We start from the raw sequence: 13,821 nt of genomic DNA, 5'->3' as shown, positions 1-13,821 counted from the left end.
GTAACCAGATGGGGATGCAGGCTACCGCTAATAAAGAAACACGGTCTTTGTGACCCATTAATTTGTCTTCTTGTTCTTGTTATGGATTGTGTAATAAATCTGGGACACGGTCGTATTCTTAAGGGTTTAACTCTGAAAGGTGGGGGAGGGGGTGGGAGACTCAGGATATGATATAATGTTGTATTTTATTGGTTACTATTTGGTCACGTGACCGACTTTGTAATACAATGGTTCCATAACGTGACAGTCTTTTTTTTTTAAGGTTTAACTTTATTGCAAGATGTAGGTCTGAATGAAGGAGGGACAACAGTTTACTTTATACAGATGAACTGAATTGTAATGGAGATTGCATGATTGATGCAGTGTGATAAGAGATTGTATGATTGTTGCATTATGATAAGAGATTGTATGATGAACGTAGTGTGAAAATAGTTTGTGAGATTATATGATTCATTTGAGGAGAAAGTTGTGCATTGTTAGCTACATCGTAGCTTTCAAAAACTTTTTTTTTTACTGCACACAGATCTATCGAATCTTTTTATGGAATGTATACAAGATGAACAACATAGTCACGGTACAGTGGTCGAAACATAGTCACAGGACAGTGGTCGAAACATAGTTTTTTTAATAGTTCTTTGTGTGCATATTTGAACTCTTCTTCGGGCTAACATTGAACTGGGGGCGTCTTCATGGCCAAATGTGAGTTGATGGCCTTCTGTGACGTCTTGTTTTTTTTTAAGTCGGTCGGCACCAGAATCTCTTGGCCATCCCACCTCACTAGCTTGAAAGTCCACCGCTCTTTGAAGTTCTTCTTTATGTATAGTAACAGTAGAACCAGGTTTTCGGAATGTAATCATTGAAGGTGGAATTATTTTATTTTGTATAAATACTATAAACTCGTTCGTTAAATCGAATTTTGACTTGGAACATATAATTTCATGTTTTCATTTCATTTTATTTTGGGGTGTTCACAATACAATGTCAAGGACGCTAAATAAACTGTCACTGTTACCAACTAAATACAAAAGAATTCAGCTCTAATTTGAACATTCTCGGTGCTTGGCTGTTGATCTTCTTGTCCAATCTCCTCTCTTCCCGCTAGTTAGTTGCCCATTCGTTTTGAAATAAGTCTGAAGTCCTAATGGGAAAGTCGAATGTTTCCTCCTCCATAATGACATGATTTTGTGCTACACAACTGAAGAGCTTAGAACATTGGATTCTGAGGCTCTAAAAATGTGCACAAACATTATCATTAGGCCTTTTTTTTTTAAAAGACATAGCTTATCAACTAATATCAATATATACACCGGATACGACAAAACGCTTGCTAGTTTTTTTTTTAAACAATAGTTTTTATTGAATGATTTGGTTTTTAAGAATATTCTTTTTTTTCCCCCAAGTATTTTGTTACACTGTCTGCTTTCTAAATAATATTTTGGACTTTATTTGGCTGGTCAGAACATGTCAGCCTATACGTGGCACAAAGTCTCTGGCGGTGTAAATGGATCAGGCGGGTGTGTTTTCTCTTTGTACTCCCCCTACGGCATCTTGAGCTCATCTTTTAGCTCAGACTTCAGATTGAAATTACCTTTCTGACAGCCAGCGTACATGGGCGTATACCCCGTCGGGCCTGTCTTGAGGGAAGTGTTGAGCGCCTTGGGTTTGATGTAATTAACAGTTTTGATCTCTGGATCATCAGCAGAGACTAGCGAGCGCGTTGCTGTAGGAGTTATGTACTCAAAGGATTAGCCTAGGCCAGGAGCCAGGTACTACACGTGAACTGAGAGTCACTCACTTGTTCTGATGGATGAGTTCAGAGTGCTTCACAACAGATTCGATTTCGATCTAGTATCGTTTCATTTCAACTTGATATCAATGTCGATGCTGTTTCACCCCTAATAAGGACACCTTTTAAAAACTGATTTCGTTGATAATAAATACAAAGTGAAGATAAAAGATAAATACGGTAGTTGGAACAGATTTGCCTCTTAATAAAGTTCCTGGTTAGGTCGATGCATTAATTCATCTATTTTGTAGATCGATAAAGACCATCTCAGTTTTTAGAATAGTACCGAATGATTCTTCCTCGACAAACACAGTAGAGGATTTCATCCATTCAATGATACCAATATGATTGATCATTAGTTTGAATACAAAGTTAATTTATGGATGCATTTAGTTTTGGCTCATGAGTTCTTTCCTGCCGTTTCTGATGACAGTGACATTGTCTTGCTTGATTTGAAACACTTGAGAACACTAAGACACAATTTGTCTTGGTTTTAATATCACGACACTGAAACATTGAATGCCATTGCGCCTCGTGCTTGACTCAATGACACAGACCCCTTTCAAAGCCACCTTTAAGAAACACTTGCTAAGGTCGATGAACTGCTACGGAAAGTGGGGGGGGGGGCGGTGCTCGTGTGCTACATTACAAAGCTGAGCTAAAAGATCTGAAATTATTCTTAAGGCAGGAAAAGGGTGAAAGAGAGCAAGAAGACTTGACAAACGAATCTGAGGGGGTTTGATCTGTTACCGCCTGGTCTTTAAAGGACGTCACGACGGCCCTGCAGACACGCATTTTTTTTTTATCTTGACTGATCACAGGGTTTCAAAAAATCTTCTAAAAAAAAAAGGGCGGGGGGCATTTCCTTTAATTATGGTCTAGGATAAGTATGCACAGACGGGAGGCACACTCCCAAGACTTTCCTACCTCTTAGCTCCCCTCTCTCTTCCTTCCGCCTCACCTGAGAGAGTAAGGGTCAAATCACATGTAGACATAGCCCAGTGGTGAGCCCGCAAGGGGTTATGTTCTCTTGCTTAGACACGCTCCGTCGGTTTCGTCACGGTTGCCTAGGACGCGTGAGGCTGCATACTGAAAGCGGGCGGGGGAGATTGGAGAGTTACTTTTTTTAAGTTTGAAAAACAAATGAGACTATTTAAGTGCTAAACAAGTGGACAACCCCTCACACACACACGCGCACAGACATGCATAGCCAGCCAAGAGATCACGGGCCCTGTTTAATAATCGTCCTGAGGCCCAAAACATCCATCAAGAACCAATCGGAGGGCTGACGTCACGCGCGCGCGCTTAGCACCCTGTAGTGTGTGTTTCATCTAATGTTTTGACTTTTTGACAATTTAGCTCCTGATAAGAGAACTAGTGCAGCTGAAACACCGCGAAGTAAGTGGGACAAATGGATAGTATTGATAGAACGATGGAAAGGAAGGAAGTGAATCTCAAATGGAAGTGTAGCTCTAACCAAAGGCGGCAAGTGGAGGTAAACTAAGGTGGGACACAAAACTGAGGCGCCTGCTAACATTTTTTGGTTATCAGTCATAAGCTGTTTATCTTTCCAAAACTTGACCTGAGCCTGAGAAGAACTCCGATCGGCCACAGAGCAGGAAGGACTATTTTTCATTGAGTGTTCTAGCAAGAAACTGTAGAGCCTCGTAGCCCCTCCCCACTTTAGCCTTCGGAACTGGGGGGTCGCTCATGCAAGACATGTGACCAAGTTTCCTCTGATTCTCAGCAGTGATGACATCGGGGATCGCAGTTCTAAAGTGACCCGATAAAAATAGATATCAATGGAACAGTGTAGCGTCCTGTATGCACACTAACAGATTGGTCTACCCTCCTTAGTCGCCACCATTGATCGTCTCGTTCTGAGTAGCGCATCGAAATGTAACAAACAGATCATTAAAACATAATGGACTGGTGCTAACCCGTTTGGCGCATCCATTTTTGAATATATTTTTACCCCCCCCCCCTCTCCCCAGATTTAATGTCTTATACATGTGCATTGTATTCGTGTGTGTATGTTGCTATGTACAACATCTATTCATCCCTTGACCTACTTTCTTTGTTATTTAGCCATTTTCGCCCGCCCCATGCCCCGCGCCAAATAGGATTTGACTATCACTATTAGTGCCACTTCATACCTATTTGTCCATTCCCTGGCTACTGTCTGACCAGTGACCAGTTATTGTCACCCGCTTAACTTGATCCGTGTCTCTACGTTCACGTGTCGGCGTCAACCCCCTTCAGACAGAGATGACAGTTAGCTTACAGAGGCGTATCTCTTCCTGCCGTCGTCCGATGTCCATTAGCGGCTACACTTTCCCCCGACTGGGTGCCACGGTGTCCGCTGTCCAAGTGTTTCTCGTTGTATGTTGACAATCAGTTCGTAATCCCGTGCCGCCTGGTCACGTGTATGTCCCAGACTCTTGGGTGCTGGCTTATTTAGGGATCTATTCTTACAATCATAGTAGTGGTCGTCGCTAACAAGTGGGACCCAACTAAGAAACCCTGGGGGCAACACATACAGTTACAACGGAGCTGGAGGGGGGACCCATTGAACGTATTTGGCGTGGGAGCTAGAGGGAGGTCACTCAACATCCTGCAGATCGTCCTGACCCGTCCTCCCCCCCCCCTCTCCCATATCAAGGTTCTATTATCGTGCACAATAGGCTAATGAATCGTGGACAAACTTCCGCCGTGCCTTGATTGATCCGACAAGCCGGACAAATGACTTGTAATGCTCGTGTCCGGCACGGAACAAAAGAATGTGACCAAGTGAAACAATAGTTGGTGGTGCTGCAGTCAATCTGTCTCCTGCAGTTAGCCTGTTTGAGTACTACCAGTAAGACGTATATTGTTAGTGAGAAGGCGGAGGGGGATTAAGACATGTATTTAGTTCAGTTTAGTTATTCGTTTGGAAGGAAATGTTTACATTTATGTGCTCACTTAATACCAAGGACACACAATGGTCTCACTGGTGCTGATGTGCCATGGACTAGAGCCCGAATGTATTGTGTGTATTTGTGTTGACCCTAAATAACTTTGATTTCGTTTCTTTTTGTGTTTGTACTGTTTGTGTTCTCAAACTTTTGTTTTTACAGTTAATCTTGAGCACAACACAATGTAAATGTAGACTCGTCTCTTTACCTAATGAGATTAGGGTTTAATTCACGACAGAGCGACAAAGTCGCCGCGACATAATCGTTTATGGTTAAACCAACAAAAGAACGAACGTTCACACGGCGCGACAGAATAGTTTGCGACAGAATAGTTTGCGACAGAATAGTTTGTTCTGATGGGAACACATGCAATGTTAATATTACTTTTGATGTGATAGTGTGCCGGCCATGTTATATAATAGGAACGTGAGAGAGAGAGAGATTCTGTCCCGTTATCGTGATTGTTTAAACTGTGTAATCAAACTCTCAATTCATATATCATACAGTCCACTTGGTTTGGCCAAACAGTCATTGGTGTGGACACGCTATCATACAGTCCACTTGGTTTGGCCAAACATTGTGACATGGAAATCAGCGTAGTCACGAAATACAAAAGGCGAAAAAAACAGTTTGGGGAAAAGGTGTTTTAAGGGTCTCAAAATGTTCGGCATAATATAAATTGGGGGGGGGGGGAGATTTAGGGGCGCCAAATTACAAATCAGTGATGTTCTGTAACTTAGTATTGCATGAGCATGTATTAGATTAGGAAGCGCGGTAGCTGGGTTCGAATCCAAGTGAAGACTGGGATTTTTAATTTCCGGATTCTTAAGCGCCTCTGAGTCCACCCAGCTCTAAGGGGTACCTGACAATAGTTGGGGAAAAGTAAAGGCGGTTGGCCCTCGTTAACCGTAGGTCACAGAAACAGATGACCTTGACATCATCTGCCCTATAGACCACAAGGTCTTTCCTTTCTGTATTAGATTGATTGAAGGTGTTGGGACGGTTGACCTTGTCATTGCCCCCTCTTTTTCCCCCGTTCTCCCAGTACGTGCCACCTCTGTCTTCATGACGTCTGCTAGTGAGTGTCTACTGGGTCAGCTTGCTCTTGATTCCAGTCAGTCTTACCAGATAATGGATCCAGCCGATAATGCATGTTGCACTAAACAAGGGACTCAGGTCTAGGAGCAGATCTAAATGGCAATGATACTTTGCTATCTCATAATTACCTTATCGTATAAAAGCTTTTTTTTTTTTGGTCGCTCTTTTTGTGTTTCTCTTTTTTTTTCTTTTCTTTCTCTCTATCTCACACGAACTCGTCAGACTATCTCTTTCTTTCCCTCCTTGTAAATCGTTCACCTCCAACTCTCATGTTTCTGTTCAATACTTTATCTCTCTATAACGCAGACAGTAATTCGCGTGCATGTGTTTCTTCCTGTATGTTTATGTGTTAGCATGAGTGTGTGTGTGTGTGTTTGCATTGTGTCTGAGTGAACAGATGATTTCCTCGTTCCTAGTCATCGTTTTTGTTTTATTTCTCTAAAGCGGATTAATTGGCGACTTCTAGCATGTAGAGTTGGAAGACTGGACAGACATTCAACAGACAAACAATACATTAATGAAAACATTTGGATAAATTTAAGATAACTATCTGTGGTCTATTGTGTGCACTTTTTTTTTCTTCTGTGCTTAAAGTATATCAATTGAAAGATTCTTTTACCTTTAGTTAATACATGCAACCCAGAGGGGCGGGGGCTTTTCATTTCAGACCAAAAGTTTTCAAAACATATAGTCTGCATATTTTAAAAGTTGTAATAATTTTTCGCGCATTTAAAGAAATGTGTTTTCTCCTAATACTCCTTGGCACTGCAGACACTAACTTAACGTTTGCTTACAAAATGTCTAGATAGGAAGTGGTCCTGAGTCACGTGACTTGTGGCGATTGAAGAAGCAAAAACTCCTAGAGATGGGCAAGGAGCGATTAATATTAGTATTGTTGCTTTTTTTAAAAGGGGGGTTGGCGTGGATATTTAATTATCTCTATGCTGCTTCCTTCCCCCCCCCCCCCTCAGTTCATTTTCAGATGTTTCTAATAAAACGATATAAAATTCATCTTCGTCAGATTTACTTATAAAACTTTGCAAAGATTAGATGACAACAGGAAGACAGTTATATCCATAGACATAAATAAATATAGACTGGCCGATTAAAGAGTTTTGTGAAACAAAAATTTGTGACTTGCAATTTTGTGTACTTTATTATACAGCATTTATGAGCTGTATAAAAGTTAGTATTCATATCTATTTCAGCCACACACCTATATATATTGTAAATAAGGAGGCAGTGTAGTTTTGTTTAATCTCTAAGAATGAAGATCATGCAATTTTTCATAATTCGGAAATCCGAATACAATGGGGTTTGTTGCTGAACATAAAAATTATATATGTGTCAGACGCGAATAGCCCAATTTTCAGTAAAAGAAATTACAAAAAGTCATTTCTCTATGGAAGAAGTTACGAAGGCTATATAAAATACAACCACAGACCTATATATACTACAATAAATATAGGTTTTTGATTGCTAGTTACGATTTATTTAGGTAGGTGCTGTTTTACTATTACATACCAAGTATTAGAGTTTATAAAAACCCAGGTTTGTTTCTTGAGCAACGCTATTAGCTAACACTTCATATCATCTATCCATTAGTATATTTAGATCTATAATCTAATTCTAGTCTAGATCTATATATAAAAATCGAATAGATCTAGTAATAGTATAGATTCTATCTTGAGACTAGATTGCCGAGTCTAGCCTATGCTATGCCTATAGTCAGTTTTTATAAGAAAAAAGTCTAGATATTAATAAAGACTAAAGTTTTTTAATTATTAGATTATTAGAATTTTTAATTAGATATAAAGATAGACATAAGACATAGATCTAATAATACTGTAATACGTTTACTATACTCTATATACTTAATCTACTAAACTAGAGATCTATAGATCTATCTATAATATAGTCAATCTAGATCTATACAATATTCATTATAATACTTCTACTTATAAAGACTTATTTAAAAAGTTAGTACTTAGACTTAGATCGATTTTAGTTTATTAATAGATTTACTTTTCAATGCCTAGACCTAAGAATAAAATTGCGAATGATGTCTATAATGACTGATTATTTTTTTATAATAATAGGCCCTTTTTTTTAAGTAGCCTACAAAGTTTTATGGAAGAGGCAATATATTAGTTGTTTGAAGATTGTAACTTCTTAAATTCAGGCTAAAAATATCGAAGCCTACATTTTTACTCTCATTTCTAAATAGTCAGAAGAGATGGACTGACTCATAGTGTAGCTTGTGTACATCTGCAAAAACACAAACTCAGTTAGACTTTCAAAACTATTAAAAGAAAAACTTAGTGATTATTTTTACTGTATAATTCTATTATTATTCCTTTTTAGAATTAGGATATAAACAAAAATTTGTTATATGACTATATCTAACAGAAAAAAAAATTAAACTTACATCTATTTATGCGGTTATTTATAGTTACCAAGTAATATAAAATATATTGAACTAACACGTACATTCATCATAATGCAGCCATGCGATTTTTCGTTTATAAACATAGCATTATTTAGGACCAATATTTTACAAAGGCTGCTTGGAGAAATCAGGTATACCCATTAGGAGAAAAACGACCCCTTTACTCAAGAAAAATTTAAGAAACTAGAACAGACACAAAATAAACAGTGACATTCATAACAAAATAATATTCACATTGATTAGAGTAACACCCTTTTAAGTAATCATTTAAAGTTTAAAATCATTACAATTTTTTTCAACAATTACTTTGTGTATTAAATTGTGTATCGGAAAATGCCGGGTACATGAAATAAGCTAGTCCTAAAAAAACAACACAGATCTTGGGTAAAATACTCATAAAATAAATAAATAAAAAAGCGACTTTAGCCCAATATCAAAGAAACGAAACGGACTAGTCCAACAAACCCCATAGAATTACATGTTTTCAAGTTGCATGAAGTTACTTCCTTCGGCCAGTCTATATTTATTTATGTCTATGGTTATATCCATAGACATAAATAAATATAGACTGGAAGTAGGAAGTTATTTTTATTTGGGGGAAGTCAAATATGTTTGATGTAGTATATCTATGTGAAAAAAAAAATGGCGGCAATTGAGCTATAAATTCTAGGACTAACATTTCAGCCAATATATAATTATGATCTTTAGTTTTGAAAAGTACAAAACTGCCATATTCCCAAGATTTTGCCTTTGTTTCATAATCATAGACATAGGCAAATATATATAGGTTTGTGATGTGGATCTATGTTTGTTGACATGGCTTCTTTACTAATGTATGGCGGTCGTCTTATCGATTCAAATTGTTAGAATTAGTTTTTAGTCAAAAAAGTCAGAGAAAATTAGCAGAACGTGCTCTAATGTTTGTAGTACGATAGGCCAAGGATAAATTCTAAAAGTTAAAAAAAAAAAAATTAATATTATACACATTAACTTTCAGTTTCAGTAAGTCAGAATAATTCAGTATCACTGACTGACTGTGACTGTCACTAATTTAATATTGATAGATCTAAATCTAATAAATATGACTAATATTTGTAATAACTAGGTCTAATACTTATCATACTTTTTACTACTGACTATTAAACTAGTCAGTCTAACATCTATGCTGCTGTATAACTCATACAAACTTATCTTTTCCCAAATGTTTCCCATTATAATTTTTACTTTATCGTCCAGTCTATATATATACATGTCTATGGTTATATCTTAGACTACGGCAATTCAACAACACAGACCTATATATATTATATCTAGACTGGACATGGAGATCTTTTAACACTACAAAAAATGTCGTAAATTTTTTTTTACAAAGTTGAAACAAGGCGTTGTTTTGTAAAGTAGTTATAAGAAGTAAAGTTGTTGTTTTTTTTTCAACCCTAACCTATGTAACATATAGATCTAGATCTAGTAATTGAACATCGAAAATAGAGCACTCTCGTCTTATAATTAGTATTTTGAAATTATTAGATACAATATCTAGAAAGATCTAGGTAATCAATCTAGTTAAATGTGCATAAGATGATTAAAATCAATAGACGTGAATTATTTCGATCTAGAATTTTAGAAATATCTTCTTAATGGAAACTAACAGGAAATGGCTTTATTTCATGAATTTGCGTGAATATATAGTTCTGTAATTAATAATTAATACATAACAATCTTCAAAATCGACACTAGCCGCTGGGAAAAAGTATCACTGGATAGATCCATAAAGAGCATAAAGGAAGGGTCTCGGATTGCAGATGCCATACACAACAGAATCAGAAAATGCAACGGCGCCTAGTGATTACATATGCCCAACCTGTGACCGCAGCTGTGTATCAAAGATTGGCCTCTTTAGTCAAACAAGAAGTTGCAAAAAGAATAGTTACTCTATCGAGACGTAAAATGCCACAGACAGACTTAACAATCTATACTTATAGGTCTGTGAGCTGATCAATCGCGGATAAGAATTTGGTTTCCGTTTTACCATAGACTATAAATAGTCTACTAGTAGACCGGTGGCGTAGCATACGCCGCTATTTTGCTGGTCCGGACTTAGGCCACTGCAACCTATGCGACCGCAGTGGGCCCCGCACTTTCATAGCACCCGCACTTTCATAGGACCCGCGCTAATTCTAGGTGTATAACTTATTAAATTAAACCATTTTATAATTTATAACATTTACGGCGGCCTCCTGTCGATTTACCAAGAGCAATTGCAAAATATACGAAAAAGTCCCGAAAATATCCGGAAATTATTAAAATCTTTTGAAATCTCATACAAATCTCCTGAAATATATAGACAAAAATGTTCATTTTGGGGTGTCATCCAATATGGAAAATGCCAATCCTACGCGCGATAAAAAAAGGGCATTAAAGGAAAAATTAGATGGTTTTGACAGTTTTTTTGTATATCATATGTGTTTTGATTTACAGATAATTAAGATATTCTTTTTTTTTTTTTCATTTTTAATTAATTCTAACCTAATCATGGTTTGTTCATAATTTTTTTTTTTGAAGGCTAAGCAAAAAATCGGAGTTGCTATGGTTGAACGGTAAAGCGCTTGGCTTCCGAACCGGGGACCGGGGTTCGAATCCTGGTAAAGACTTTGATTTTTAATTTCGGGAGTCCACCCAGCTCTAATGGGTACCTGACATTAGTTAGGGAAAAGTAAAGGCGGTTGGTCGTTGTGCTGGCCACATGACACCCTTGTTAACCGTAGGCCACAGAAACAGATGACCTTTACATCATCTGCCCTATAGACCACAAGGTTTGAAAGGGTAACTTTACTTTAAGCAAAAAATCAGAAGGAACAAAAGAAGATTGTGGTGAAAAATGTTTACAATAAACAATTGGTTATTTCTCGTTCCGGAATAAAAAGTTTTTTTTTTTTAAATTTGTATTTTAACAAACAATTGCACCTTACCTTTTTAATCAGCGGGGGTTGAGGTGGCTGAGTGATAAAGCGCTTGGTTCGATTCCTGGTGAAGACAGGGATTTTACATTCCGGATGCTTAGTGCTCCTCAGAGTCCACCCATGTCTAATGGGTACCCGACAATAGGCGGTTGGTCGTTGTGCTGACCACATGACACCTTCGTTAACCATGTACCACAGAAACGGATGACCTTTCCAACATCTGCACTATAAATCACAAGGTCTGAAAGGGAACTTTACTCTTTTGTTTTTTTTTAAATCAGCATTCCTAGGGGAAAACTACTATTCTTTTTACAAAGCTTATATCATCTCACTCTGTCTGTCTGCTCAAAATGTGTACACTTTATTTCTCCGACACCCAATCTTGGCTCAAGTTGATTTTTTGCACAATTTTGTTTTTTGTTAGTCTAAATATGTTAGAAATGTAATGACATGACTGATCCAAACTGATACAAGTACACTTAATAGAAGCCTTGTTATTGTCTTTGACGTGCTTTTTCACAATTATTTTCCAGTTCTATTTCTCTGATATGTTTAGAGATGAGACTAAATGCGCTGTTGAAGTTTTGATTTCCCCATTTCCTGTAGCGTTCATGAATTTGATGCAACGGAAACTTTTGTTTTTAAAATTAAATATGCTGACATATTATTTTTTTTTACATGACATACACCATTTTTAAAACAGAAAGAAAAAGTATGAAATAGTCTTTAGTAAATAATGTTTTTATAGCCACCAGAAATCGCGTACTTGTCAATAACTCAAGAATCTTGCGTTTTCATTCATATGAATGTCTGTGACAGCTTATATCTCCAGCTTGTGATCATATGTGAACCTATGATCTTCCAAGAGCATGCAGCCTTGTTTTAAAAAACTAGCTAAACATAGTGTATGCATACGTAAACGTGTATAGTTTAAATATATACAAAAGTCATGATAATACGGAAGTCTGCCTTAATTCGCAATTGTTTCGTCGGCTTAATTGCGCCTTTGTGTGAAACATTATGACGGATCACGTCTATCCCGCTAGGTTCGACAAAAATGTGTGTGTTACACAACTCCATATATCTTGATAGATTCATTATTCCTGCATTAGACGGAGTCTTGCTGCTGATTTAAAAATCCTTTTTCTTTCTGTAGATGCATTTGATCTAGCGACTCCATGTCCGCAATAAAAGTTACATTTAGTTTCAAAGACTTTGACAAGTAACAATGACACCTTGGAGTTTCACTAAATGTCACTTTGTCAATGTTACTAGCTATTCAATAAGGCTTAACCTTCACATTCTATCCCATTCCCTTTCCTCCTCCCCCGGGCTCATATTGGTTCTTAATGGTAAAAACATGGTTCGTGATTAACTCAGCTAAGGTCATTGTCACCTGAGCATTACATAGAAATGTTACTGTCTTATGTACTGGTTGACTTCTAGGAATGGTAATGTAGCAATGAAAGGTTAAATGAGTTTTTATTTGACACAGACACACATACACACATATAGACACCTGCTCTGCATCGAGCCTAATATCCAATTAGTTCTTACAAAACCGATCACGTGAGATGGGGCTGGGAAAATGTCGTTTGACTCATACCTTTGACCCTTTCATCAATATTTGAAGTCAAATTGTCTAGTAGATGTGTGTGACTTTAAAAAGTCAGGTGTTTCTGCTTCTACTGCTTCCGGCGAAACGTTTTCTGGTCACGACTTCCTACAGAGACACGATCGTCTGGCGAGGTAAAAAAAAACAAACTATGCACATGATTGAATTAATTTATTTCATCGAAATTTTTTTTTGACTTTCTTAAACCTTTAGATTGAAGAAGTTTTAAGTACTGATTAAGTGATTCTTGGTGTAAATTTACTGATTTGTGATTAATTTACACGTATACATTCTCCTGGGTTGGGGGGGGGGGTGATGTATATACCATTGACTAGATAAAAGAGAGCAGCACATTGAGTTTTCACAAAAATAGTCGAGAGTCAAAAATACTTAATTAATCATTAATCGAATTCAGTCATCAATCCAATTCTACTAACCCTAACGTTTTAATAATCAACCTCAGTCGTCATATAAATTCAATCATCAGCCATATTCAGTCGTCCAATAATGAAATCATCGATTAAATGAAGTTCCACTGAAGGCGCTTTTTGGCTTCTTTCGAATTGGAGCTCCACCAATACACAAGGAAATGGAGTCCATGCCAACATATACTTCTTGGACTAAACAAAACTAAAAAACAAAAACCTAAGAATCTCTTCTTTTGAAGAGCGTGTCTAGAAGTTTCTAGAAGGTACCAATACAAACAATAGATTTGAAAGTCATAACTTGTCAATCCTTGGATTTAATCTTTAGGTTTTGTCTTTGTTGTTGTAGTGAGTGACAATTCTAATCAGGATATTTCTTACTCTCGTTCTTGCTTTGTACATTCAGTTGAGCTGTAAACTATGACTAGCTGTGATGATATGTACCACATTCAGTTGAGCTGTAAACTATGACTAGCTGTGATGATATGTACCACATTCAGTTGAGCTGTAAACTATGACTAGCTGTGATGATAT

At 37.2% G+C, this 13,821-nt stretch overlaps 1 protein-coding gene across 2 annotated transcripts in view; it reads left to right on the top strand.

Moving 5' to 3' along the window:
- LOC106078170 (delta-like protein D) overlaps positions 1 to 13,821 on the top strand; it is a 105,115-nt gene that overhangs the window by 43,010 nt on the left and 48,284 nt on the right. The gene's annotated exons all lie outside the window — the stretch shown is intronic.

This window comes from Biomphalaria glabrata, chromosome 3, assembly GCF_947242115.1.
Source record: "Biomphalaria glabrata chromosome 3, xgBioGlab47.1, whole genome shotgun sequence".
In the NCBI taxonomy this organism is placed as follows: domain Eukaryota; kingdom Metazoa; phylum Mollusca; class Gastropoda; family Planorbidae; genus Biomphalaria; species Biomphalaria glabrata.
This window is presented reverse-complemented; position numbering and strand designations above follow the sequence as displayed.